This window comes from Tenrec ecaudatus, chromosome 9 (genome assembly GCF_050624435.1).
Source record: "Tenrec ecaudatus isolate mTenEca1 chromosome 9, mTenEca1.hap1, whole genome shotgun sequence".
Lineage (NCBI taxonomy): Eukaryota > Metazoa > Chordata > Mammalia > Afrosoricida > Tenrecidae > Tenrec > Tenrec ecaudatus.
This window is the reverse complement of record NC_134538.1, coordinates 45,934,125-45,960,548: the sequence shown is the minus strand read 5'-3', so window position 1 is coordinate 45,960,548 and position 26,424 is coordinate 45,934,125.

Genomic DNA, 26,424 nt, shown 5'->3' with positions numbered 1-26,424 from the left:
AAGAGCAGGGGCGCCCCAGGCCTGGGGCTACCAAAGCCTAAGGACTGGGGCGCCCCAGGCCTGGGGCTCCCAAAGTATAAGGGCTGTGGCACTCCAGGTCTGGGGCTCCCAAAGCTTAAGTGCTGGGGCGCCCCTGGCCTGGGGCTCTCAAAGCCTAAGAGCTGCGGCGCCCCAGGCCTGGGGCTCCCAAAGACTAAGGGTGGGCGGCTCAGGCGTGGGGCTCCCAAAGCCTAAGGGCTGGGGCGCCCCAGGCCTGGGGCCCCCAAATGATAAGGGCTGGGGCGCCCCAGGCCTGGGGCCCCCAAATGATAAGGGCTGGGGCGCCCCAGGCCTGGGGTTCCCAAAGATAAGGGCTGGGGCACACTAGGCTTGGGTCTCCCAAATTATAAGGGCTGGGTCGCGCCAGGCCTGGGGCTTCCTAAGCCTAGGGCTGGGGCGGCCCAGGCCTGGGGCTTCCGAAGCCTAAGGGCTGGCGAGCCCCAGTCCTGTGCTCCCAATGCCTAAAGGCTGTGGCGCCCCAGGCCTGGGGCTCCCAAAACCAAAGAGCTTGGGCGCCCCAGGCGTGGGGCTCCCAAAACCTATGGGCTGGGGCGCCCCAGGCCTGGGGTTCCCAAAGCCTAAGTGCTGGGGGCCCCCTAGCCTGTGGCTACCACAGCCTAAGGGCTGGGGCGCCCCAGGCCTGGGGTTCCCAAAGATAAGGGCTGGGGCGAACTAGGCTTGGGTCTCCCAAATTATAAGGGCTGGGGCGCACTAGGCTTGGGTCTCCCAAATTATAAGGGCTGGGTCGCGCCAGGCCTGGGGCTTCCTAAGCCTAGGGCTGGGGCGGCCCAGGCCTGGGGCTCCCGAAGCCTAAGGGCTGGCGAGCCCCAGTCCTGTGCTCCCAATGCCTAAAGGCTGTGGCGCCCCAGGCCTGGGGCTCCCAAAACCAAAGAGCTAGGGCGCCCCAGGCGTGGGGCTCCCAAAACCAATGGGCTGGGGCGCCCCAGGCCTGGGGTTCCCAAAGCCTAAGTGCTGGGGCCCCCCTAGCCTGTGGCTACCACAGGCTAAGGGCTGGGGCACCCCCGGCCTGGGGCTCCCAAAGGATAAGGGCTTGGGCGCCCCAGGCCTGGGGCTACCAAAGCCTAAGGGCTGGGGCGTCCCAGGCCTGGGGCTCACAAAGGATAAGGGTTTGGGCGCCCCATGCCTCGGGCTACCAAAGCCTAAGGGCTGGGCCGCCCCAGGCCTGGGTCTCCCAAAGCCTTAGCGCTGGGGCGGCCCAGGAGTGGGGCTCCCAAAGCCTAAGGGCTGGGGAGCCCCTGGCCTGGGGCTCCCAAAGCCTAAGGGCTGGGTCGCCCCAGGCCTGGGGCTCCCTAAGCCTAAGGGCTGGGGCGCCCCAGACCTGGGTCTTCCAAAGCCTAAGGGCTGGGGCTCCCCAGTACTGGAGCTCCCTAAGTCTAAGGGCAGGGGCTCCCCAGGCCTGTGGCTCCCTAAGCCTAAGGGCTGTTGCGCCCCAGTCGTGGGGCTCCCTAAGCCTAAGGGCTAAGGCGCCCTGGCCTGGGGCACCCTAAACCTAAGGGCTTGGGCGCCCCAAGTCTGGGACGCCCCAGGCCTGGGGCTCCCTAAGCCTAAGGGCTGGGAGGCCCCAGGTCTGGGGCTCCCAAAGCCTAAGGGCTGGGCGTCCCGAAGCCTAGGGCTCCCTAAACCTAAGGGCTGGGGCGCCCCAGTTCTGGGACTCCGTATACCTAATGGCTGGGGCGCCCCAGGCCTAGGGCTCCCTAAGAGTAAGGGCTGGGAGCCCCATGCCTGGGGCTCTCTAAGCCTAAGGGCCTGGGTGCCCCAGGCCTGGGGCTCCCTAAGACTAAGGGCTGGGGCGCCCCAGGCTGCAGCACCCAAATCCTAAGGGCTGGTGCACCCCAGGCCTGGGCTCCAAATGCCTAAGGGCTGGGGCGCCCCAAGCCTGGGGCTCCCTAAGACTAAGGGCTGGGGCGCCCCAGGCCTGAGGATCCCTAAGCCTTAGGGCTGGGGCACCGTAGGCCTGGGCGCCCAAAGCCTAAGGGCAGGGGCGCCCCAGGCCTGGGGCTCCCAAAACCTAAGGGCTGGGGCGCCCCAGGCCTGGGGCTCCCAAAGCCTAAGGGCTGGGGCGCCCCAAGCTGGGGCTACCAAAACCTAAGGGCTGGGACGCCCCAGGCCTGGGGCTCCCTAAGCCTAAGGGCTGGGAAGCCCCAGACCTGGGGCTCCCAAAGCCTAAGGGCTGGGGGGCCCGATGCCTAGGGCTCCCTAAAGTTAAGGGCTGGGGCGCCCTAGTTCTGGGACTCCGTATACCTAATGGCTGGGGCGCCCCAGGCCTAGGGCTCCCTAAGAGTAAGGGCTGGGAGCCCCATGCCTGGGGCTCCCTAAGCCAAAGGGCTCTGGTGCCCCTGGCCTGGGGCTACCTAAGCCTAAGGGCTCTGTCGGCCCAGCCTTGGGGCTCCCTAAGCCTAAGGCCTGGGGCGACCCAGGCCTGGGGCTACCTAAGCCTAAGGGTTGGAGGGCCCCCGGCCTGGAGCTCCCAAAGCCTAAGGGCTGTGGCTCCCCAGGCCTGGGGCTCCCTACGCCTAAGGGCTGGGGCGCCCCAGACCGGTGCTCCAAATGTCTAAGGGCTGGGGCGCCCCAGCCTGGGGCTCCCTAAGACTAAGGGCTGGGGCGCCCCAGGGCTGAGGCTCAAGAAAGGATAAGGGTTGGGCGCCCCATACTGAGGCTCCCAAAGCCTAAGCGCTGTGGCAGCCCAGGCGTGGGGCTCCCAAAGCCAAAGGCTGGGGTGCCCCTGGGCTGGGGTACACAAAGCCCAAGGGCTGGGGTGCTCCAGCCTGGGGCTACCATAGCCTAAGGGCTGGGACGACCCAGGGCTGGGGCTCCCAAAGGATAAGCGCTGGGGCGCCCCATGCCTGGGGCTCCCAAAGCCTAAGCCCTGGGCCGGCCCAGGCGTGGGGCTCCCAAAGCCAATGGCTGGGGTGCCCCTGGCCTGGGAATCCCAAAGCCTAAGGGCAGGGGCGCCCCAGGCCTGGAGCTCCCAAAACCTAAGGGCTGGGGCGCCCCAGGCGTGGGGCTCCCAAAACCTAAGGGCTGGGGCGCCCCCGGACTTGGGTTCCCAAAGCCTTAGTGCTGGGGCCCCCCTAGCTTGTGGCTACCACAGCCTAAGGGCTGGGGCGTCCCAGGCTTGGGGCTCCCAAAGGATAAGGGCTGGGACGCCCTTTGCCTGTGGCACCCTAAGCGTAAGGGCTGGGGCGCCCCAGGCCTGGGGCTACCAAAGCTTAAGGGCTCGGGCGTCCCAGGCCTGGGGCTACCAAAGGATAAGGGCTGGGGCGCCCCATGCCTGGGGCTACCAAAGCCTAAGGGCTGGGCCCCCCCAGGCCTGGGGCACCCAAAACCTTAGCGCTGGGGCGGCCCAGGCGTGGGGCTCCCTAAGCCTTAGGGCAGGGGCGCCCCAGGCCTGGGGCTCCCTAAGCCTAAGGACTGGTGCGCCCCAAGCTGGGGCTCCCAAAGCCTAAGGGCTGTTGCGCCCCAGTCGTGGGGCTCCCTAAGCCTAAGGGCTGAGGCGCCCTGGCCTGGGTCTCCCTAAGCCTAAGGGCTTGGGCGCCCCAAGTCTGGGACGCCCCAAGCCTGGGCCTCCCTAAGCCTAAGGGCTGGGAGGCCCCAGGCCTGGGGTTCCCAAAGCCTAAGGGCTGGGGCGTCCCAGGCCTGGGGCTACCAAAGCCTAAGGGCTGGGCCGCCCCAGGCCTGGGGCTCCCAAAGCCTTAGCGCTGGGGCGGCCTAGGCGTGGGGCTCCCAAAGCCTAAGGGCTGGGGTGCCCCTGGCCTGGGGCTCCCAAAGCCTAAGGGCTGGGGCTCCCCAGTACTGGGGCTCCCTAAGCCTTAGGGCTGGGGCTCTGCAGGCCTGGGGCTCCCTAAGCCTTAGGGCAGGGGCGCCCCAGGCCTGGTGCTCCCTAAGCCTAAGTACTGGCGCGCCCCAGGCTGGGGCTTCCAAAGCCTAAGGGCTGTTGCGCCCCAGTCGTGGGGCTCCCTAAACCTAAGGGCTGAGGCGCCCTGGCCTGGGTCACCCTAAGCCTAAGAGCTTGGGCGCCCCAAGTCTGGGACGCCCCAGGCCTGGGGCTCCCTAAGCCTAAGGGCTGGGAGGCCCCAGGCCTGGGATTCCCAAAGCCTAAGGGCTGGGGGGCCCGAAGCCTAGGGCTCCCTAAACCTAAGGGCTCGGGCGCCCCAGTTCTGGGACTCCGTATACCTAATGGCCGGGGCGCCCCAGGCCTAGGGCTCCCTAAGAGTAACGGCTGGGAGCCCCATGCCTGGGGCTCCCTAAGCCTAAGGGCTGGAGTGCCCCTGGCCTGGGGCCCCCTAAGCCTAAGGGCTGGGGCGCCCCAGGCAGAGGCACCCAAATCCTAACGGCTGGTGCGCCCCAGGCCTGGGCTCCAAATGCCTGAGAGCTGGGGCGCCCCAAGCCTGGGGCTCCCTAAGACTAAGGGCTGGGGCGCCCCAGGCCTGAGGCTCCCTAAGCCTTAGGGCTGGGGCACCCCAGGCCAGGGCTCCCAAAACCTAAGGGCAGGGGCGCCCCAGGCCTGGGGCTCCCAAAGTCTAAGGGCTCGGGTGCCCCTGGCCTGGGGCTCCCAAATCCTAAGGGCTGGGGCGGCCCAGGCCTGGGGTTCCCAATGGATAAGGGTTGGGGCGCCCCAGGCCTGGGGCTCCCAAAGCCTAAGGGCTGGCGATCCCCAGGCCTGGGCTCCCAATGCCTAAGGGATTGGGGCGCCCCAGGCCTGGGGCTCCCAAAACCTAAGGGCTGGGGCGCCCCAGGCCTGGGGCTCCCAAAGCCTAAGGGCTGGGGCGCCCCAAGCCTGGGGCTACCAAACCTAAGGGCTGGGGCTCCCCAGGCCTGGGGCCCCCAAAGGATAAGGGCTGGGGCTCCCCATGCCTGGGGCTCCCAAAGGATAAGGGCTGGGGCGCCCCAGGCCTGGGGCTCCCAAAGCCTAAGGGCTGGGGCGGCCCAGGCGTTGGGCTCCCAAAGCATAAGGGCTGGGGCGCCCCAGGCCTGGGTCTCCCAAAGGATAAAGGCTGGGGAGCCCCAGGCCTGGGGCTCCCTAAGCCTAAGGGCTGGCGCGCCCCAGGCTGCGGCTCCCAAAGCCTAAGGGCTGTTGCGCCCCAGGCCTGGGGCTCCCTAAGCCTAAGGGCTTGGGGGTCCCAGTTCTGGGGCTCCCTAAACCTATGGGCGGGGGTCCCCAGGCCTGGGGCTCGCTACACCTAAGGGCTGGGGCGCCCCAGGCCTGCGCTCCCAAAGCCTAAGGGCTTTTGCGCCCCATGCCTGGGGCTCACTAAGCCTAAGGGCTGGGGCGCCCAGTCCTGGGGTTCCCAAAGCCTAAAAACTGGGGAGGCCCAAGCCTGGGGTTCCCAAAGCCTAAGGGCTGGGGCACCCCTGGCCTGTGTCTCCCAAAGCTTTACGGCTGGGGTGCCCCGGGCCTGGGGCTCCCTAAGCCTAAGGGCTGGGGCGCCCCAGGCCTAGGGCTACCTAAGTCTAAGGGGTGGGACTTCCCAGGCCTAGGGCTCCCTAAGACTAAGGGCTGGGCCCCCCTGGCCTGGGGCTCCCTAAGCCTAAGGACAGGGGCGCCCCAGGCTGAGGCTCCCAAATCCTAAGTGCTGGTGCGCCCCAGGCCTGGGACTCCCTAAGCCTAAGGGCTGGGGCTCCCCAGGCCTGGGGCTCCCTACGCCTAAGGGCTGGGGCGCCTCAGGCCTGGGCTCCAAATGCCTAAGGGCTGGGGCGCCCCAGGCCTGGGGCTTCCTAAGACTAAGGGCTGGGGCGCCCCAGGCTGAGGCTCCCTAAGCCTAAGGGCTGGGGCGCCCCAGGCCTGGGCTCCCTAAGACTAAGAGCAGGGGCGCCCCAGGCCTGGGGCTACCAAAGCCTAAGGACTGGGGCGCCCCAGGCCTGGGGCTCCCAAAGTATAAGGGCTGTGGCACTCCAGGTCTGGGGCTCCCAAAGCTTAAGTGCTGGGGCGCCCCTGGCCTGGGGCTCTCAAAGCCTAAGAGCTGCGGCGCCCCAGGCCTGGGGCTCCCAAAGACTAATGGTGGGCGGCTCAGGCGTGGGGCTCCCAAAGCCTAAGGGCTGGGGCGCCCCAGGCCTGTGGCCCCCAAATGATAAGGGCTGGGGCGCCCCAGGCCTGGGGCCCCCAAATGATAAGGGCTGGGGCGCCCCAGGCCGGGGTTCCCAAAGATAAGGGCTGGGGCGCACTAGGCTTGGGTCTCCCAAATTATAAGGGCTGGGTCGCGCCAGGCCTGGGGCTTCCTAAGCCTAGGGCTGGGGCGGCCCAGGCCTGGGGCTCCCGAAGCCTAAGGGCTGGCGAGCCCCAGTCCTGTGCTCCCAATGCCTAAAGGCTGTGGCGCCCCAGGCCTGGGGCTCCCAAAACCAAAGAGCTGGGGCGCCCCAGGCGTGGGGCTCCCAAAACCTATGGGCTGGGGCAACCCCAGGCCTGGGGTTCCCAAAGCCTAAGTGCTGGGGCCCCCGAAGCCTGTGGCTACCACAGCCTAAGGGCTGGGGCACCCCCGGCCTGGGGCTCCCAAAGGATAAGGGCTGGGGCGTCCCAGGCCTGGGGCTCCCAAAGGATAAGGGCTGGGGCGCCCCTTGCCTGGGGCTCCCTAAGCCTAAGGGCTTGGGCGCCCCAGGCCTGGGGCTACCAAAGCCTAAGGGCTGGGGCATCCCAGGCCTGGGGCTCACAAAGGATAAGGGTTTGGGCGCCCCATGCCTCGGGCTACCAAAGCCTAAGGGCTGGGCCGCCCCAGGGTGGGTCTCCCAAAGCCTTAGCGCTGGGGCGGCCCAGGAGTGGGGCTCCCAAAGCCTAAGGGCTGGGGTGCCCCTGGTCTGGGGCTCCCAAAGCCTAAGGGCTGGGTCGCCCCAGGCCTGGGGCTCCCTAAGCCTAAGGGCTGGGGCGCCCCAGACCTGGGTCTTCCAAAGCCTAAGGGCTGGGGCTCCCCAGTACTGGAGCTCCCTAAGTCTAAGGGCAGGGGCTCCCCAGGCCTGTGGCTCCCTAAGCCTTAGGGCAGGGGCGCCCCAGGCTGAGGCTCCCAAAGCCTAAGGGCTTTTGCGCCCCAGTCGTGGGGCTCCCTAAGCCTAAGGGCTAAGGCGCCCTGGCCTGGGGCACCCTAAACCTAAGGGCTTGGGCGCCCCAAGTCTGGGACGCCCCAGGCCTGGGGCTCCCTAAGCCTAAGGGCTGGGAGGCCCCAAGTCTGGGGATCCCAAAGCCTAAGGGCTGGGCGTCCCGAAGCCTAGGGCTCCCTAAACCTAAGGGCTGGGGCGCCCCAGTTCTGGGACTCCGTATACCTAATGGCTGGGGCGCCCCAGGCCTAGGGCTCCCTAAGAGTAAGGGCTGGGAGCCCCATGCCTGGGGCTCTCTAAGCCTAAGGGCCTGGGTGCCCCAGGCCTGGGACTCCCTAAGCCTAAGGGCTGGGGCGCCCCAGGCTGCAGCACCCAAATCCTAAGGGCTGGTGCACCCCAGGCCTGGGCTCCAAATGCCTAAGGGCTGGGGCGCCCCAAGCCTGGGGCTCCCTAAGACTAAGGGCTGTGGCGCCCCAGGCCTGAGGTTCCCTAAGCCTTAGGGCTGGGGCACCCTAGGCCTGGGCTCCCAAAGCCTAAGGGCAGGGGCGCCCCAGGCCTGGGGCTCACAAAACCTAAGGGCTGGGGCGCCCCAGGCCTGGGACTCCCTAAGCCTAAGGGCTGGGGCGCCCCAAGCTGGGGCTACCAAAACCTAAGGGCTGGGACGCCCCAGGCCTTGGGCTCCCTAAGCCTAAGGGCTGGGAAGCCCCAGACCTGGGGCTCCCAAAGCCTAAGGGCTGGGGGGCCCGATGCCTAGGGCTCCCTAAAGTTAAGGGCTGGGGCGCCCTAGTTCTGGGACTCCGTATACCTAATGGCTGGGGCGCCCCAGGCCTAGGGCTCCCTAAGAGTAAGGGCTGGGAGCCCCATGCCTGGGGCTCCCTAAGCCAAAGGGCTCTGGTGCCCCTGGCCTGGGGCTACCTAAGCCTAAGGGCTCTGTCGGCCCAGCCTTGGGGCTCCCTAAGCCTAAGGCCTGGGGCGACCCAGGCCTGGGGCTACCTAAGCCTAAGGGTTGGAGGGCCCCCGGCCTGGAGCTCCCAAAGCCTAAGGGCTGTGGCTCCCCAGGCCTGGGGCTCCCTACGCCTAAGGGCTGGGGCGCCCCAGACCGGTGCTCCAAATGTCTAAGGGCTGGGGCGCCCCAGCCTGGGGCTCCCTAAGACTAAGGACTGGGGCGCCCCAGGGCTGAGGCTCAAGAAAGGATAAGGGTTGGGCGCCCCATACTGGGGCTCCCAAAGCCTAAGCGCTGTGGCAGCCCAGGCGTGGGGCTCCCAAAGCCAAAGGCTGGGGTGCCCCTGGGCTGGGGTACACAAAGCCCAAGGGCTGGGGTGCCCCAGCCTGGGGCTACCATAGCCTAAGGGCTGGGACGACCCAGGGCTGGGGCTCCCAAAGGATAAGGGCTGGAGCGCCCCATGCCTGGGGCTCCCAAAGCCTAAGCCTTGGGCCGGCCCAGGCGTGGGGCTCCCGGAGCCAATGGCTGGGGTGCCCCTGGCCTGGGAATCCCAAAGCCTAAGGGCAGGGGCGCCCCAGGCCTGGAGCTCCCAAAACCTAAGGGCTGGGGCGCCCCAGGCGTGGGGCTCCCAAAACCTAAGGGCTGGGGCGCCCCCGGACTTGGGTTCCCAAAGCCTTAGTGCTGGGGCCCCCCTAGCTTGTGGCTACCACAGCCTAAGGGCTGGGGCGTCCCAGGCTTGGGGCTCCCAAAGGATAAGGGCTGGGACGCCCTTTGCCTGTGGCACCCTAAGCCTAAGGGCTGGGGCGCCCCAGGCCTGGGGCTACCAAAGCCTAAGGGCTCGGGCGTCCCAGGCCTGGGGCTACCAAAGGATAAGGGCTGGGGCGCCCCATGCCTGGGGCTACCAAAGCCTAAGGGCTGGGCCCCCCCAGGCCTGGGGCACCCAAAGCCTTAGCGCTGGGGCGGCCCAGGCGTGGGGCTCCCTAAGCCTTAGGGCAGGGGCGCCCCAGGCCTGGGGCTCCCTAAGCCTAAGGACTGGTGCGCCCCAAGCTGGGGCTCCCAAAGCCTAAGGGCTGTTGCGCCCCAGTCGTGGGGCTCCCTAAGCCTAAGGGCTGAGGCGCCCTGGCCTGGGTCTCCCTAAGCCTAAGGGCTTGGGCGCCCCAAGTCTGGGACGCCCCAGGCCTGGGGCTCCCTAAGCCTAAGGGCTGGGAGGCCCCAGGCCTGGGGTTCCCAAAGCCTAAGGGCTGGGGCGTCCCAGGCCTGGGGCTACCAAAGCCTAAGGGCTGGGCCGCCCCAGGCCTGGGGCTCCCAAAGCCTTAGCGCTGGGGTGGCCTAGGCGTGGGGCTCCCAAAGGCTAAGGGCTGGGGTGCCCCTGGCCTGGGGCTCCCAAAGCCTAAGGGCTGGGGCTCCCCAGTACTGGGGCTCCCTAAGCCTTAGGGCTGGGGCTCCCCAGGCCTGGGGCTCCCTAAGCCTAAGTACTGGCGCGCCCCAGGCTGGGGATTCCAAAGCCTAAGGGCTGTTGCGCCCCAGTCGTGGGGCTCCCTAAGCCTAAAGGCTGAGGCGCCCTGGCCTGGGTCACCCTAAGCCTAAGAGCTTGGGCGCCCCAAGTCTGGGATGCCCCAGGCCTGGGGCTCCCTAAGCCTAAGGGCTGGGAGGCCCCAGGCCAGGGATTCCCAAAGCCTAAGTGCTGGGGGGCCCGAAGCCTAGGGCTCCCTAAACCTAAGGGCTCGGGCGCCCCAGTTCTGGGACTCCGTATACCTAATGGCTGGGGCGCCCCAGGCCTAGGGCTCCCTAAGAGTAACGGCTGGGAGCCCCATGCCTGGGGCTCCCTAAGCCTAAGGGCTGGAGTGCCCCAGGCCTGGGGCCCCCTAAGCCTAAGGGCTGGGGCGCCCCAGGCAGAGGCACCCAAATCCTAACGGCTGGTGCGCCCCAGGCCTGGGCTCCAAATGCCTAAGAGCTGGGGCGCCCCAAGCCTGGGGCTCCCTAAGACTCAGGGCTGGGGCGCCCTGGGCCTGAGGCTCCCTAAGCCTTAGGGCTGGGGCACCCCAGGCCAGGGCTCCCAAAACCTAAGGGCAGGGGCGCCCCAGGCCTGGGGCTACCAAAGCCTAAGGGCTGGGGCGCCCCAGGCCTGGGGCTCCCAAAGGATAAGGGCTGGGGCACTCCAGGTCTGGAGCTCACAAAGCCTAAGGGCTGGGATGCCCCTGGCCTGGGGCTCCCAAATCCTAAGGGCTGGGGCGCCCCAGGCCTGGGGCACCCTAAGCCTAAGGGCTGGCGAACCCCAGGCCTGGGCTCCCAATGCCTAAGGGATTGGGGCGCCCCAGGCCTGGGGCTCCCAAAACCTAAGGGCTGGGGCGCCCCAGGCTTGGGGCTCCCAAAGCCCAAGGGCTGGGGCGCCCCAAGCCTGGGTCTCCCAAAGGATTAGGGCTGGGGCTCCCCAGCCTGGGGCTTCCAAAGGATAACGGCTGGGGTGCCCCAGGCCTGGGGCTCCCAAAGCCTAAGGGCTGGGGCGGCCCAGGCGTGGGGCTCCCAAAGCCTGAGGGCTGGGGCGCCCCAGGCCTGGGGCTCCCAAATGATAAGGGCTGGGGCGCCCCAGGACAGGGGCTCCCAAAGGATAAGGGCTGAGGTGCCCCAGCCTGGGTATCCCAAAGCCTAAGGGCTGGGTCGCCCCAGGCCTGGGGCTCCCTAAGCCTAAGGGCTTGGGCGCCCCAGGCCTGAGGCTCCCTAATCCTAGGGCTGGGGCGCCCCAGTCCTGAGGCTCCCGAAGCCTAATGGCTGGCGAGCCCCAGTCCTGGGCTCCCAATGCCTAATGGCTGTGTCGCCTCAGGCCTGGGTTTCCCAAAACCTAAGGGCTGGGGCGCCCCAAGCCTGGGGCTCCCAAAGCCTAAGGGCCAGGGCGCCCCAAGCCTTGGGCTCCCAGAGCCCAAGGGCTGGGGCGCCCCTGTCCTTTGGCTCCCAAAGCCTAAGGGCTGGGGCGCCCCAGGCCTGGGGCTCCCTAAGCCTAAGGCCTGGGGCACCCTAGGCCTGGGGCTCCCAAAGCCTAAGGCTGGGGTGCCCCAGTCCTGGGGCTCCCTAAGCCTAAGGGCTGGGGTGTCCCTGGCCTGGGGCTACCTAAGCCTAAGGGCTCTGTCGGCCCAGCCTTGGGGCTCCCTAAGCCTAAGGCCTGGGGCGACCCAGGCTTGGGGCTACCTAAGCCTAAGGGTTGGAGGGCCCCCGGCCTGGAGCTCCCAAAGCCTAAGGGCTGTGGCTCCCCAGGCCTGGGGCTCCCTACGCCTAAGGGCTGGGGCGCCCAAGACCGGTGCTCCAAATGTCTAAGGGCTGGGGCGCCCCAGCCTGGGGCTCCCTAAGACTAAGGGCTGGGGCGCCCCAGTGCTGAAGCTCCCAAAGGATAAGGGTTGGGCGCCCCATACTGGGGCTCCCAAAGCCTAAGCGCTGTGGCGGCCCAGGCGTGGGGCTCCCAAAGCCAAAGGCTGGGGTGCCCCTGGGCTGGGGTACCCAAAGCCCAAGGGCTGGGGTGCCCCAGCCTGGCGCTACCATAGCCTAAGGGCTGGGGCGACCCAGGGCTGGGGCTCCCAAAGGATAAGGGCTGGGGCGCCCCATGCCTGGGGCTCCCAAAGCCTAAGCCCTGGGGCGGCCCAGGCGTGGGGCTCCCAGAGCCAATGGCTGGGGTGCCCCTGGCCTGGGAATCCCAAAGGCTAAGGGCAGGGGCGCCCCAGGCCTGGGGCTCCCTAAGTCTTAGGGCAGGGGCGCCCCAGGCCTGGGGCTCCCTTAGCCTAAGGGCTGGCGCGCCCCAGGCTGGGGATCCCAAAGCCAAAGGCCTGTTGCTACCAAGAACTGGGACTCCCTAAGCCTAAGGGCTCTTGCGCCCCAGCCTGGGGCTCCCTAAGACTAAGGGCAGGGGCGCCCCAGGCCTGGAGCTCCCTAAGCCTAAGGGCTGGGGCGCCCCAGGCCTGGGGCTCCCTAAGCCTAAGTGCTGGTGGGCCCCAGGCCTGGGGCTCCCTAAATCTAAGGGCTGGGGCGCCCCAGTTCTGGGGCTCCCTAAACCTATGGGCGGGGGTCCCTTGGCCTGGGGCTCCCTACGCCTAAGGGCTGGGTCGCCCCAGGCCGGGGCTCCCAAAGCCTAAGGGCTGGGGCGCCCCAGGCCTGGCGCTCACTAAGACTAAGGCTGGGGCCCTCCAGGCCTGTGGCTCCCTAAGCCTAAGGGCTGGGGCGCCCCAGGCTGGGGCTCCCAAGTACTAAGGGCAGGTGTGTCCCATGCCTCGGGCTCCCTAAGCCTAAGGGCTGGAGTGCCCCAGGCCTGGAGGTCCCTAAGCCTAAGGGCTGTGTCTCCCCAGGCCTGGGACTCCCTACGCCTAAGGGCTGGGGCGTCCCAGGGCTGGGGCTCCCAAAGGATAAGGGCTGGGTCGCCCCATACTGGGGCTCCCTAAACCTAAGGGCTGGGGCCCCCCAGGCCTGAGGCTCCCTAAGCATAAGGGCTGGGGCGCCCCAGACCTGTGCTCCAAATGCCTAAGGGCTGGGGCGCCCCTGCCAGTGGCTCCCTAAGACTAAGGGCTGGGGCGCCCCAGGCTTGAGGCTCCCTAAGCATAAGGGCTGGGGCGCCCCAGGCCTGGGCTCCCAAAGCATAAGGGCAGGGGCACCCCAGGCCTGGGGCTACCAAAACCTAAGTGCTGGGTCGCCCCAGGCTTGGGCCTCCCAAAGGATAACGGCTGGGGCACTCCAGGTCTAGGGCTCCCAAAGCCTAAGGGCTGGGGCGCCCCAAGCCTGGGGCTACCTAAGCCAAAGGGCTGGGGCGTCCCAGGGCTGGGGCTCCCAAAGGATAAGGGCTGGGTCGCCCCATACTGGGGCTCCCTAAACCTAAGGGTTGGGGCGCCCCAGGCCTTGGGATCCCAAAGCCTAAGGGCTGGGGCGCCCCAAGCCTGGGGCTACCAAACCCTAAGGGCTGGGGCGTCCCAGGGCTGGGGCTCCCAAAGGATAAGGGCTGGGGCGCCCCATACTGGGTCTCCCTAAACCTATGGGCGGGGGTCCCCAAACTGGGGCTACCTACGCCTAATGGCTGGGGAGCCCCAGGCCTGGGGCTCACTAAGACTAAGACTGGGGCACTCCAGGCCTGGGGCTCCCTAAGCCTAAGGGCTGGGGCGCCCCAGGTTTGGGCTCCCAAGTACTAAGGGCAGGTGCGTCCCATGCCTGGGGCTCCCTAAGCCTAAGGGCTGGGGCGCCCAGGCCTGGGGCTCCCAAAGCCTAAAAACTGGGGAGGCCCAAGCTTGGGTTCCCAAAGCCTAAGGGCTGGGGCGCCCCTGGCCTGTGGCTCCCAAAGCCTAAAGGCTGGGGCGCCCCAGGACAGGGGCTCCCTAAGCCTAAGGGCTGTGGCGCCCCAGGCGTGGGGCTACCTAAGCCTAAGGGCTGGGGTTTCCCAGGCCTGGGGCTCCCTAAACCTAAGGACTATGGCGGCCCAGCCTTGGGGCTCCCTAAGCCTAAGGGCTCGGGCGCCCCAGGCCTGGGGCTACCTAAGTCTAAGGGGTGGGGCGCCCCAGGCCTAGGGCTCCCTAAGAGTAAGGGCTGGGCCCCCTGGTCTGGGGCTCCCTAAGCCTAAGGGCTGGGGCGCCCCAGGCTGAGGCTCCCAAATCCTAAGCGCTGGTGCGCGCCAGGCCTGGGACTCCCTAAGCCTATGGGCTGGGGCTCCCCAGGCCTGGGGCTCCCTACGCCTAAGGGCTGGGGCGCCTCAGGCCTGGGCTCCAAATGCCTAAGGGCTGAGGCGCCCCAGGCCTGGGGCTCCCAAAGCCTAAGGACTGGGACGCCCCAGGCCTGGGGCTCCCAAAGGATAAGGGCTGGGGCGCCCCAGGCCTCGGGCTTCCTAAGCCTAGGCCTGGGGCGGCCCAGGCCTGGGGCTCCCGAAGCCTAAGGGCTGGTGTGTCCCGCGCCTGGGACTCCCAAAGCCTAAAGGCTGGGGTGCCCCTGGCCTGGGGCTCCCAAATGATAAGGGCCGGGGCACCCCAGGCCTGGTGCTCCCAAAGGATAAGGGCTGAGGCGCACCAGGCCTGGGGCTCCCTAAGCCTACGGGCTTGGGCGCCCCAGGCCTGGGGCTTCCTAAGCCTAGGGCTGGGGCAGCCCAGGCCTGCGGCTCCCGAAGCCTATGGGCTGGCGGGCCCCAGTCCTGTGGTCCCAATGCCTAAAGGCTGTGGCGTCCCAGGCCTGGGGCTCCCAAAACCTAAGGGCTGGGGCGCCCCAGGCGTGGGGCTCCCAAAGCCTAAGGGCTGGGGTGCCCCTGGCCTGGGGCTCCCAAAGCCTAAGGGCTGGGGCGCCCCAGGCTGGGGCTCCCTAAGCCTAAGGGCTGGGGCGCCCCAGGCCTGGGGCTTCCAAAGCCTAAGGGCTTGAGCTCCCCAGTACTGGGGCTCCCTAAGCCTAAGGGCAGGGGTTCCCCGGCCTGGGGCCTCCTAAGCCTTAGGGCAGGGGCGCCCCAGTTCTGGGGCTCCCTTAGCCTAAGGCCTGGGGCGCCCCGGGCCTAAGGCTCCCAAAGCCCAAGGGCTGCGGCGCCCTAGGCCTGGGGCTCCCTAAGCCTAAGGGCTGGGGCTCCCCAGGCCTGGGGCTCCCAAAGCCTAAGGGCTGGGTGCCCAAGGCCTGTGGCTCCCTAAGATTAAGGGCTTGGGAGCCCCAGGTTGGGGCTCCCTAAGCGTAATGGCTGGGGCGCCCCAGTCCTGGGGCTCTCTAAGCCTAAGTGCTGGGGCGCCCCAGGCCTGAGGCTCCCTAAGCCTAAGGGCTGGCGCGCCCCAGGCTGGGGCTCCCAAAGCCTAAGGGCTGGTGCGCTCCAGTCCTAGGGCTCACTGAACCTAAGGGCTGGGTTGCCCCAGGCCTGGGGCTCCCTAAGCCTAAGGGCTGGCGCGCCCCACGCCTGGGCTTCCAATGCCTAATGTCTGGGGCGCCCCAGGCCTGGGGCTCCCAAATCCCATGGGCTGGAGCCCCCCAGGCCTGGGGATCCCTAAGCCTAAGGGCTGGTGCACCCCATGCCTGGGGCTCCCAAAGCCTAAGGGCTGGGGCGCCCCAAGCCTGGGGCTCCCAAATGATAAGGGCTGGGGTGCCCCAGGTCTGGGGCTTCCTAAGCCTAAGGGCTGGGGCACCCCAGGCCTGGGGCTCCCTAAGCCTAAGGGCTGGGGCGCCGCAGGCCTGGGGCTCCCTATGCCTAAGGGCTGGGTCGCCCCAGGCCTGGGGCTCCCTAACCCTAAGGGCTGGGGCGCCCCAGGCCTGGGGCTCCCTAAGCCACGCCTGTTCTCAAATCTTCCTGCAATCCTGAAGTCTCCAATTCAGCCATTCAAAACTCAAAACAGCTCAATGCCATGGAAGTCAGGTCAGTTCTGATTCGAGCAACCCTGTAGGCCAGGGAAGAATCTCCCGGAAGGTTTCCAAGGCTGTAATCTTTGTGGCAGCACATGGTCACATCTTTCTCACTCGGGATAGCTGGTGAATTCCAAGTGTTGCTCTTTCGGTTAACAGTGAAGTGCTTAAACATTGCCCTACCTGGATTCCAAGTGTGAGCTAGCAGCCTCAATTTTCTTCTGAGACCAAAGGGGTTGTTAGGTGTGAATTCTCGACCCACGGTGGTCCAGCAGACCTGCTCAGTATTCGCCCAGGTGCAAAATCCATCAAGAGGATGCATTGTCATTATTTTTAATCACATAACACTCCCAGGTGTAGCAGCAACCCAGCTTTGTAATATCACCCTGGTTTTGATAAATATGTCCCATTCCTTGATAACGCTTCCAAATCCTTTAATATCCTGCAGCTCAGTCCCTGATGTCTGGCTGTAACAAAATGTGTGAAGGGAGACCATATGTCAATAAACTCTCCCCGTCTGCCTCAACTCAGCGCATAATCAGCTCCAAGGTAAAATGCATGGTAAGTCTGTTATGCGCTGGCGAGGAGGGCAAGGGGCCCCTTTCAGGTTTGTCTTCTGATGAAGCTGACCAAACGGACTTCTTATTTCAGTCTATTAGGAGAGTGAGAGTTGCCCCCCCTCCCTCACCATTTTTCTTTTCTTTTCCCTTTTTGTCCCTTTCCTCTTGGAGGGACAGCCTGCTCTGCTATTCTGAAAGGGTTGTCTGTTTTATGCTGCGCTCTCCACTCCATTAAATCACCTTTCCTCACATTAAATACAGGTCTTCAGGGTGGTCAGAGAGCTTTGCTCTGAGGGATAATGATATAATGAGGATGACGTTCATGAAAAAATCATTTTTCAGCTCAATCCCAGGCAGACCACGGGGAAGCATGAAATGGGAAGGGGGAGAGGTGTACCTCACTTTAGACAAGAGCCAGGCTTCTGAGGGGGGCAGTCTCGACCTGGGAAGGCTGCAGAAGGTTTCTTTACCTCACTCACTCATTCACTCATTCATTCAACCAGCTTGCTACTTACTTATTAAATGCCAGACCTTGGGGCTCTCTCACTGAACAAAAGAGACAAAAATCCCCCTTCTGTCAAGAAGCTTCCATAAACAGAGGCATTCAAACACTTCCTAGAGAATGTGTTTAAAGTCCAATTTACACAAAAGCAGAAGAAGAGACTGATGCGAGGGGTTTCACATACACACATGTTCATATATGACACCCATTGCAGCGACAAAGTGTAGTACTCTTCCAGGAGACACTATTAATTGGAGTTAAATTGCTCCCCCCAGCCCCCTGAGCTCTGTCTCTCTTTTTTTTCTTTCTTTCTGAGAGCAATTGCCCTTGGAAGGGATTAGCTGTTATCACTCTCTAGCACCTTAGTGTGAACTTATTGGCTCCTTTTCCTGCCTAGATAGGAGGGGCCTCCAGGGCTCCTAAAAGCCAGAAAAATCCCAAAAAAGGCAGCAACAAAAGAGGCAGAGGACAATTGGGGCCAGTGTTTCTCATTTGAGTGGGGGGGGGGCATTTGTTAAAGATGCAGATTACACACACATACAGCACACACACACTTCCCTGCCGCCCCACCCAATATGGCCCTACTAAATAAAGATCCTACCCCACCATCTATCCGGGAGCCCCTGAACTGGCCCTTCCCATGAAACAAGCCAGGACCATTGAAAGTGACTCTTTAGGCAAAAGACCAGTGACTTAGGTTTTCCAAACCAGGATAAAGCCCATTTGTTAAGCACTTGCATATTAACCAAAAGGTTGATGCTTCAAACCCACCCACAGGTTCCTAGGACAGCAGGCCAGGTGATCTGTTTCTGAAAGGGCACAGTCTTGAAAAGGATCCCTGGTAACATATTGTCCTGCTAGCCATAAGGTCAGCAGTTCAATACTACCAGCTGCTCTGAGAAAGCTGAAGCTTTCTACTGTACAGATGTATAGTCTCAGAAACCTACCAGGGCAAGTATACTCCGCTGCCATGAGTCAGAATTGACTCAATGGCAGCAAGTGAGTGGATGGGCAGGGATTGATTGGGCACCAACTAACACTAAGAACAACTACTTTGGGTGGCAGTGACATTCTTCTGCTTTATCTAGAATCTGAACGCTCAGCGTCATTAACAATGGAGACAACAGACAAATAATAATAAACTACAGAAGGGTAAAGAAAAGCTAAAGAAGTTACTTCTGTTTGGGGTTTAGTTGTGTGTTTTTTTTAGCAGAAAATGTGAACTATGAAGGAGCAGGGACTTGCTGCACTTAAATATAAACTGTAAGATCTCTCTCCGGGCTAGAGTTACATTTCAGTTCTTGGCTCTGCATGAGAAAGAATTCACGCCAAAGCCTGGCTCGTGATCCAAGTGAGTTTAATGAAAATTAAAAGAAGTTTCAGGTTTTACGCGGCACCCCTAGGATTCCTCCCCACCATGCAGCCTGGCAGAGACTGCTCGAGGTCACGCAAAGATCTCTCTCCTAAGTTTTCCTCCAAAAAAAGACCTGTCTCATGTTCTTTCTCAAGTTCTCTCCCCAGTTCCTGTCCACAGTTTTTCCTTTCTCCCACTCGCTCCTGCCTTTTCAAGGATTCCCGGGGGGAGGCATGGTGAATGACCCCAGGTCGATCCCATTGGCTGAATTGCAATCACCTAGCCCAGGTGGGCTGATCCAGGTTTAACACCCATCCGTACCCACCAGCGGGAAGACCTAGGCTTTTGTTCTATGCTTGGTTCTCCTGGGCATGCATCAAAGGACATCTCATTCCTGCCTATCTGCCTAACAAAACCTATTTTTCAACCCCAAGTCTTTCTTGCCAAAAAATAATGTCCCATAATAGGAATGGCATGAGCATGGCTTCTGCGTTGGATCAGATCAAGAAAATAGCTTTCATGCCCTGTACTAAGATCACAAAAGAATGTAATCCACTGCCATGTAGACAGTCTCGTGTACACAAAAGGTTTTCTAAGAGTCTAAATAGGCTGAATTGCAGCCTAAAACAGAGAGGGACCCATTTCAAAGAGACGTGGGGACATGGCTTCCATAAAATGGAATGCATCAGTGCAAGGGAAACCCAGTAACTTTGGGAAGGAACTGCATTGGCTTGGACTAAACAGCCAGAGATAGTGCTACATAAAAAGAAAGAAGATGATTGATAAAGCAACCCAGACATTATTGTGAAAAAGGAAAAGGGACTTAGAAGACAATCAAAAGCTACAAGGAACCTCTCTTAGGGAGAAGTCTTGTGGTTTCAACTTGTGTGCTCTGGGGGATATTTGGCAGTCACGTATTAAATTGTGCATTCAATTTAATCCCTTTAAGGGATTTTGTCACTAGGCCTACAGCCCAACTATCCTGACAAAAAAATCTATCTTGAAAATCACCCTGCTGTGAGGAAGCTAAAGGCAAGCACATGATACGATCACATGGAGGGAAATTGGGGAGCCAATGCAACAGCAAGAACCCAGGCCCTAGACCTATGAACCAAAGCAAACGCATCTTGCCGGGTCTCGCTGCTTGAGCTGGTTTGGCCAATGCCACATGGAGTGGAGATGTGCTGCCCCAGCCAAACCTTCCTCAAATTACAAAACTATGAGCAAATAATACACCGAGTGGGATTGAAAGTCACTAAGCAGCAATAGGTAAGTAAAACATATGGGCCTACCATTACCTATCTGTAAAGAGTCTTTGGCAACTGGTTTATGGAAGACGCAGGCCCTGATTACCTCCCATAACACGTATTCTTTATCATAGCCACGGACACTCATGGAAACATTAAAGTTGTGCTTGAGAGAGGAAAAGGTGAGTTAAGAACTAAGAAAGATGGTCATGTGGCCTGGATATTGCTCAAACACTCCATTCTCCTTGGTCTCTTGGAAGAAGTAGAGGGATGAGAACCCAAAGCTGTAAACATTGTGTGGATTAGAAACGGGTTAAGTTTGGCGTGAGGGCTGAAGGCCCAGGTTGGTAAAATTATTTTTGTGGGATTTTCTAAAACCAGAGCTGCTCTGAGGCCCACACTGGAGAGAATGCCATGGTCATTACCCTTGTATGCTTTATTTTGGCTGAGTCCCTCCCCCATCATGTGTCAGGGCTTACCCAGTGCCCCTTCTCAGCCATGATACACGGTGTTGCCAAAATGGCTCAGAGATGTTAAGCAATCTGATCAAGGTCATGTGGCTTAAGGTCAGTTACAGAGCCAGACACTGAAATGCAAGAAGACTGACTCCTATGCCCAGACCTGGGACAAATCTCTCTGACAGAGCTGGGTAGATGCCCCTAAACATCCGTCTTGTGTGTGTGTGTGTATTTGTGTGTGTGTATGTGTGTATCCACATATATATGTTTGGTTTATTTGTCATCAACATAATTAGAGTACTTTCTATCCAATTAAAAATGAATTAAGCCAAGGTTGGTGGTTTACAATTTGCACAAGTGCCTTTATGAACTATCATGGTATACTTTCTTTCATTGGGAGGCAGCTCCAAGCTTCAGACCTCTTCACTCCCCAGGTGAGGTGCTACATTCAGACCAGAGTCAGAGGAAAGGATTGACCAGAAAGAGTCAGTTCACTGAATGAGGTTCCTTTGAAAAGGAAGCCAAAATGGCCCTTAAACTCGTGGCCATCAAGTCAATACTAGCTCATAGTGAGGGACCCTGTTGAACAGGATCCTATGGTACAGGGTAGCTCTGTCCCTGTGACTCTCCAAGACTAACTCCATGGAAGCAGAAAGCACCATCTTTCTGCCACAGGGCTGATGGTGGTATCAAATTACTGGCCTTTGGGGTGTCAGCTCAACTTGTAACCACTGTGCCACAAGGGCCCTTAGTCAATATAACAGGTCTGGCAAAATGTAGAGCCAGACATTATATACTGAAAATGGCTCACCACCACAGGCTGGGTTTCTGGTGGGTAAGGGTAAGGGTAAGGGTAAGGGTAGGGGTAGGGGTAGGGGTAGGGGTAGGGGTAGGGGTAGGGGTAGGGGTAGGGGTAGGGGTAGGGGTAGGGGTAGGGGTAGGGGTAGGGGTTGGGGTTGGGGTTGGGGTTGGGGTTGGGGTTGGGGTTGGGGTTGGGGTTGGGGTTGGGGTTGGGGTTGGGGTTGGGGTTGGGGTTGGGGTTAGGGTTAGGGTTAGGGTTAGGGTTAGGGTTAGGGTTAGGGTTGTTAGGGATAATTGATGTGTGACTTCACAGGGCCACTAGTAAGCCAGCATATATAAAAGACTTACTCCCTCCCCCAACAGAATGGGTTCTTTTCCCCAAGATTTCAGTTAACATGGCATGACCAGTAAAGACAACCAGTCCAAGTTCCTAAATCCGCCAAAGTGGAGGCCCTCCCTCCCCTCCCCTCCCCATCCCCGTCGTCTTTATCCCACTTTGCAGGACGACTCAGGAGCGGGAGAGCTGGCTGAAGACCCTTTGTGACCGCTGCCTGCCTATCAGTTCATGGGGGGCCAGAGAGAGATATACCACCCCTTTTAAAGTCACCCCCCAATACGTGCACTAGGGCTGGCATGTCCTCTCCACCCCCCAAGAAGGATCACTGGGCAGCAGCATTCTCTGCTTAAGGCAAGCAGCCCCAACACCTGGGGAAACCCCCCAAGTCCCTCTTTGGGTCTATTTCCCCCTTTTTCCCAGGGATTGCATAATTGGAATAAACAAAACCCCCTGTCTGAGAAACCACAAGGTCTGATTTCTTTGCTAGACTAGCTTTTCCACATGCATCAGCCCACCTCAGACAAGTGCCAGCCACTTCTACAGGTGCTGTTCACAACAGAGGAACGGGAGTCCTTCCAGAGAGAGGCCCAGAAAGCAGTCAATAGACCTGATGGTCAGCCAGCGGGCACTCCCCAGTGGAGGGAAACTCTTTTTACCACTCCACGAATAATGTGGGACCCAAACTTCCAGTAAGGCCCCAAGGGCTTAGCCAGGTATCACCAGTTTCTTTTGCAGGGCCTCCGCGGGACAGCTAGGAAACCTATGCATTTATCTAAGGTCAGTGAGAATTTTCAGGCGCCTACAAGAGAATGTCTGTCTGCCTGCTTGCCAGCCTGCCTGCCTTTTTAGAGTGGCTGATGGAAGCCTGCGTTCTTTGTACCCCCAAGGACCCAGAGGCCCCCGAGAACAAGAGGGAAATAAGTATTGCCTTTATTACTCAGCCCGCCTCAGACATGAAAAAGAAATGGGAAGCATTTGAAGGGAACAAACTTCATGATTTGGTAGAAGTGTCTTAGTGGGTGTATCACAACACAAATGACCCTACCACGACAGAGACAAAGAAATAGCTAAAATACTAGGAATTGCCATGAGACACACCAGAGACTCAGGAAAAGAGATCATGGCCCACTCACGGAGAGACTGACCTGTGGCACCACCAAGCCCTGAGGAAGGAAGGTTCCAGGTGCCTACTACAGAAGAGACAGACATTGGAAAAACCATTGCATTGAAAACCCCAGGAGAGACGGACAAACCTCCACTAGAGAGGACGGGCCTCGTCCTCGCCTAGAAAAACCCAAGCGAGAGACAATAACGCTTGAGGAAACTGAAGGAATGTCTCAGGGCTCTTTTTTACTGGCCCCCAGGATCCCGTGCTAACTGTCCAAGTCGGGGGCCAGCCAGGAAATGTCTTGGAGGACACAGGGGCCATCTTCTCAGGTTCAAAAAAGAGAACGGACACATTGTCAAAGGAAAGATTGGAATTACTGTCAGCCTATGATTGCTTCCAAAGTACTCACACCAGAAGGTTTGCATGGAGATTTGGGGGCTTCCCAAACCATCAAGGTAAAAAATGTCTCTCTGTCCTATGTCCCAGTTAGCCACATGGTTTTCATGGCACTGGCTGCCGGCTCGGCTGTTGAGCCAGTGAAACTCTTTTAGCAGGAGTTGAAGTGGCCATCAGCGGAAGGACAAAACCTCCACAGTGGGCTTCCCGTTTCAATACGAAGCCACCTATATCACCTCTTGGACATTATCATTGTCCTGGGCTCTGAATCACCACCCCAGATCTAGAATGCGCCTGACATGTGCATATGGTTTGAATCAGGTTCGGGTTAACCCCTCTCGATCACTTAGTGACAAAGGACACTAGATCATGGAATACCTTTACTTTCCAGATGAGAAAACTCACTCAAAAAGACACAGGTACTGACCCACAGGAACACAACTGGTTAACAACAAAGCCACATTCCCAAGCAGTGTCTGGAACCAGAGCTCAGAGCCCCATATGCCTGTGCCCAGCTGAGCAGTCACCCTCTCCTGGACCCTCGAAAGATCTGAGCAGATCCCCCCCCGTTCCCCCCTCCCACGCCTGAATATGTTTTTTCATAGGATGGCACTGAATCTGCAGCTCTGGGAGAGGGACATATCTGATGGAGAACACGGAGCAGACGAAGGGGGAGGGGGGAGAGTGGAGCACATCCTGGCCCACCAGGCCTTGAGGATGATGTTCCCACTCAGAGAAGCCAGTCCACACAGAAGACCACATGGCCAGCCCAAGATGAGACACGACGTCCCTCAAAGACCCATAGCCCTAGAAGGGACAACACTGGAGACACAGTGCGGGAACGGATCCCGCCACACCGAGGCACAGCACTAAGGGGGTGCAGCAGAAGAGCAAGGAAGTAGAGTTACAAGGTCCCCAGGGAATGCCAAAGGAGGACTTTGGGGGCAGGACTTGGTGCCAGCACAGACTGGACTGGAAAACACTGCTAAGGGCCAACAAACAGTCCGTGAACTAACTACGAGCTTTCCTTTCTTGATGAGTTGTGTTTTCTTTTATGGTCATTGGATTTTGGCTGTTTTCTTTCTTTTGCTGCTTGCTTTTGCTCTGTCTTGTGTTTGTGCATGTTATTACCTCTACTGTATGTCTAAAAAGAGATGCTGGATGCACAATCTACAGGAGAGAAAAAGGGGACCAACGCTTCGGGTGAGGGCCACGGGAAAGAGGGAGTTGGGGGGAAAGGGAGTGATGTTAAGAAACCCAGAGACTAGGGAACAACAAATGGATGCAAATCCATGGTGAGGGCGATGTAGGAATCCTGGTAGGGCGTGATCAAGGGTGAAGGAACCAAGAGGATTTACTGAAACCCAAATGAAGACTGAGCATGGCAGGGGGCACAAGAAGGAAATGAAAGGGAATAGCAGAGCGACCTAGGAAGCACGGGCCAGTTATAAAGGTCTAAAGAAAGGCACGCACAGATGTAAATATATTTATCTGTGAGCATGGGGAAATACACCTATGTCCATATCTTTATAGGTTTCCTATTAAGGTAGCAGATGGCCTTTGGGCCTCCACTCAAGGAATCTCTCATTGCAAGAATACCTTGTTCTATTACATTGGCATTCTATGATGCTTACCTTCCCGACACGTTCCCTGAAGTCTAAGCGGTTGCATAAGCAAATGTGGTCAAGAAAGCTGATGGTGCCCTGCTATCAAAAGATATGGCGTCTGAGGTCTTAAAGGCCTGAAGGGTAAGCAAGCGGCCATGTAGCTCAGAAACAACAGAGCCCACATGGAATAAGGATACCAGCCTGTGCGATCACGAGATATCAAAGAGATCAGGCATCATCAACACAAAAAAATCTCATTGCCAATGAGCAGGGAATGCTGGGTAGAGAGCCAAAGCCCATTTGCAGTACACTGGACATTCCCTTAAGTAAGGTCTTGGGGAAGAGACAAGCCTACACAGGGTACTAGACAGCAACGGTGAAACACAGCTTTCCTCTAGCTCCTCAATGTTTCCTCTCCCCTCACTATCAAGATCCCAATTATAACTTACAAATCTGACTAGACCAGAGAATGTACACTGGGACAGATAGGAACTAGAAACACAGGGAATTCAAGGTGGATGAGCCCTTTAGGACCAGTGTTATGAATGGGAATGCTGGGAGGGTGGAGGGAGGGTAGGCTGGCACCAGGGAACATATGACAAGGATCTACATAAAACCTCAAAAGAAAAGGGGGTGAAGGAGGACATCAGACAGTGCAAGATATGACAAAATAATAATTAGTAAATGATGAAGGATTTTTGAGGAGGGGTAGTGAGAATGGGGGCGGGGGAATGAGGAGCTGAGGCCAGGGGCTTGGGTGGAGAGAAGATATTTTGAGAATAATGAGGGCAATGAATGTACAAATGTGCCTTATATCAGTGATGTTTGCACGTATTGTGGTTATTGTTGTATGAGCCCCTATAAAGGGAGAGGAAAAAAAGACCCTGGCAGAGGGCTGATGATAGGATGATCTCAGGCTGGATTAGACCAGCAAAAGCAGGTGCTGCAGTCGCCTCACCCTGTGTCTATTCCTGTGTGAGGCATGAAGCTTAGGGTCCACAGCCCCGGCAGCTGGACAGTGAGAGAGGCGGGGCTCTGAGGCCATTCCACAGGGGGAATGGCCCTCGGGTTCCTGCAGGGCCCACCCTCCTGGGTAGTCCTGCTGTCTGGGGCACCTCTTTCACGGAACCCACACCAGGGGAGCTCTTCAACTCATGGGGGATTGGCAGGAAGCCTCTGCTCATGCACACACACCACCACCTAGCTGGAAGACCTCGGTGAACAAAGCCTGAGGCAGACAACAAGCCTACTAACTGATCCTGTGAGAGTTATTATCAGGATCCAGAAACCGGCAACTGGGAGTAAGGGGCAGCATACCTGGGTCCCAGCCCCTCCCACTGCCCTCTGCAAGGAGTGACATTCCGAAGCACAGTGTTTTCCAAAGGCACTGTCAGGACTTTGGAATGGGCAGCTCATTTGTGGACATGGATACTATGTGATCCAGACATACTACCTCCTCAGATCCTGTCAGCTGAGACTAAAAACCCTTCCAAGCAGAAAGCCATGCATCTGAACAGTATCCACCAGCCACTCACGTCCACTCCTGCTGCCTCCAAAGAGCTTTCCTTGGTTGGTCAGATCTCTCTGGGGACAGATATCCCTCGGTCCTTGGTTCTGCGTGAGAAAGAATTCACGCCAAAGCCTGGTTTGTGATCCAAGTGAGGTTTAGGAGAGTTAGGGAGGTGTGGTGGGCAACCCAGGTCGATCCTAGTGGCTGAATTGAATATACTTGGCCTAGGTGGGTCAATGCAGGTGCAGCGCCCACCCAGGTAGAGCCCTTCCTGGCTGGAAACCTGGACCTCTGAGCACGCACAGTGTGCCACTCCTTCCTGGGCCGCTAACTGGGCCCTCTGAGCAGGTGTAATGGACACCCCAGTCCCTATGCTAGCTACCTAACATTTCCACCCTGAAGAGATATGGACCCAAATCTCTGGGGTACTGGGCGACGACATCTCTAGCTACTTCCTGCTGGCAAAATGGGCGATGTGGGGCTTTGGGTCCACACCCTTCCTGCTCTGCTGGGAGGGGTTGTCCATTCAGCGCTAGGATGGATAAGGTTGAAGTGGTCCAGGAGATGGTGGTCCTGGAGCTGGCACACTTGAATTAGGGGCTTTGGTAACTTGAGAACGTCTGGGAAAACCAACAAACGCACAAAAGGGTGAACAGTTTAACTGAGACAAGGCTAGGATTGTGAGGTGGGAGTGCCCTTGAAAGTAGGTGAGTATCACAGGAAGTAAGTAAAAATCTTAGGATTATCAGGTGTGTGTGTTTGTTCATTCTAAGTACCGGTACGGGGGTAAAAGCATTCACAATTTCCCCTAGGGGGGTCCAGGGTTTGGGCACTACTGGGTGCAGTGGGATCACCGCTTCACTTATGATCCTAAGGCATTGGCCCCTCTGATAAGAACCATCCTTCTTTTTAACCCTATAATGCCTCACTTTTAAATTTTTGGGCAAAAAAAATTTTCGTTTTGATTCATTACTTTCATAGTTATCAATGTATATACATTTATATTCATTTCATTAAATGTTAGGGAAAGGTCATGCTTGGCGTTATAGGGTTAAATTGTAAAATTGGGATGCTACAGGCGGAGTCAACAGGGATCAAAAGTAGAGTAACTGCCTGTGTCATTTTTAATGTTCTCGGGTACCATTTGAGTAAAAGGCTTGTAAGTTACCCGGGGACCAAATGCCCCTGGTGCCTCTAC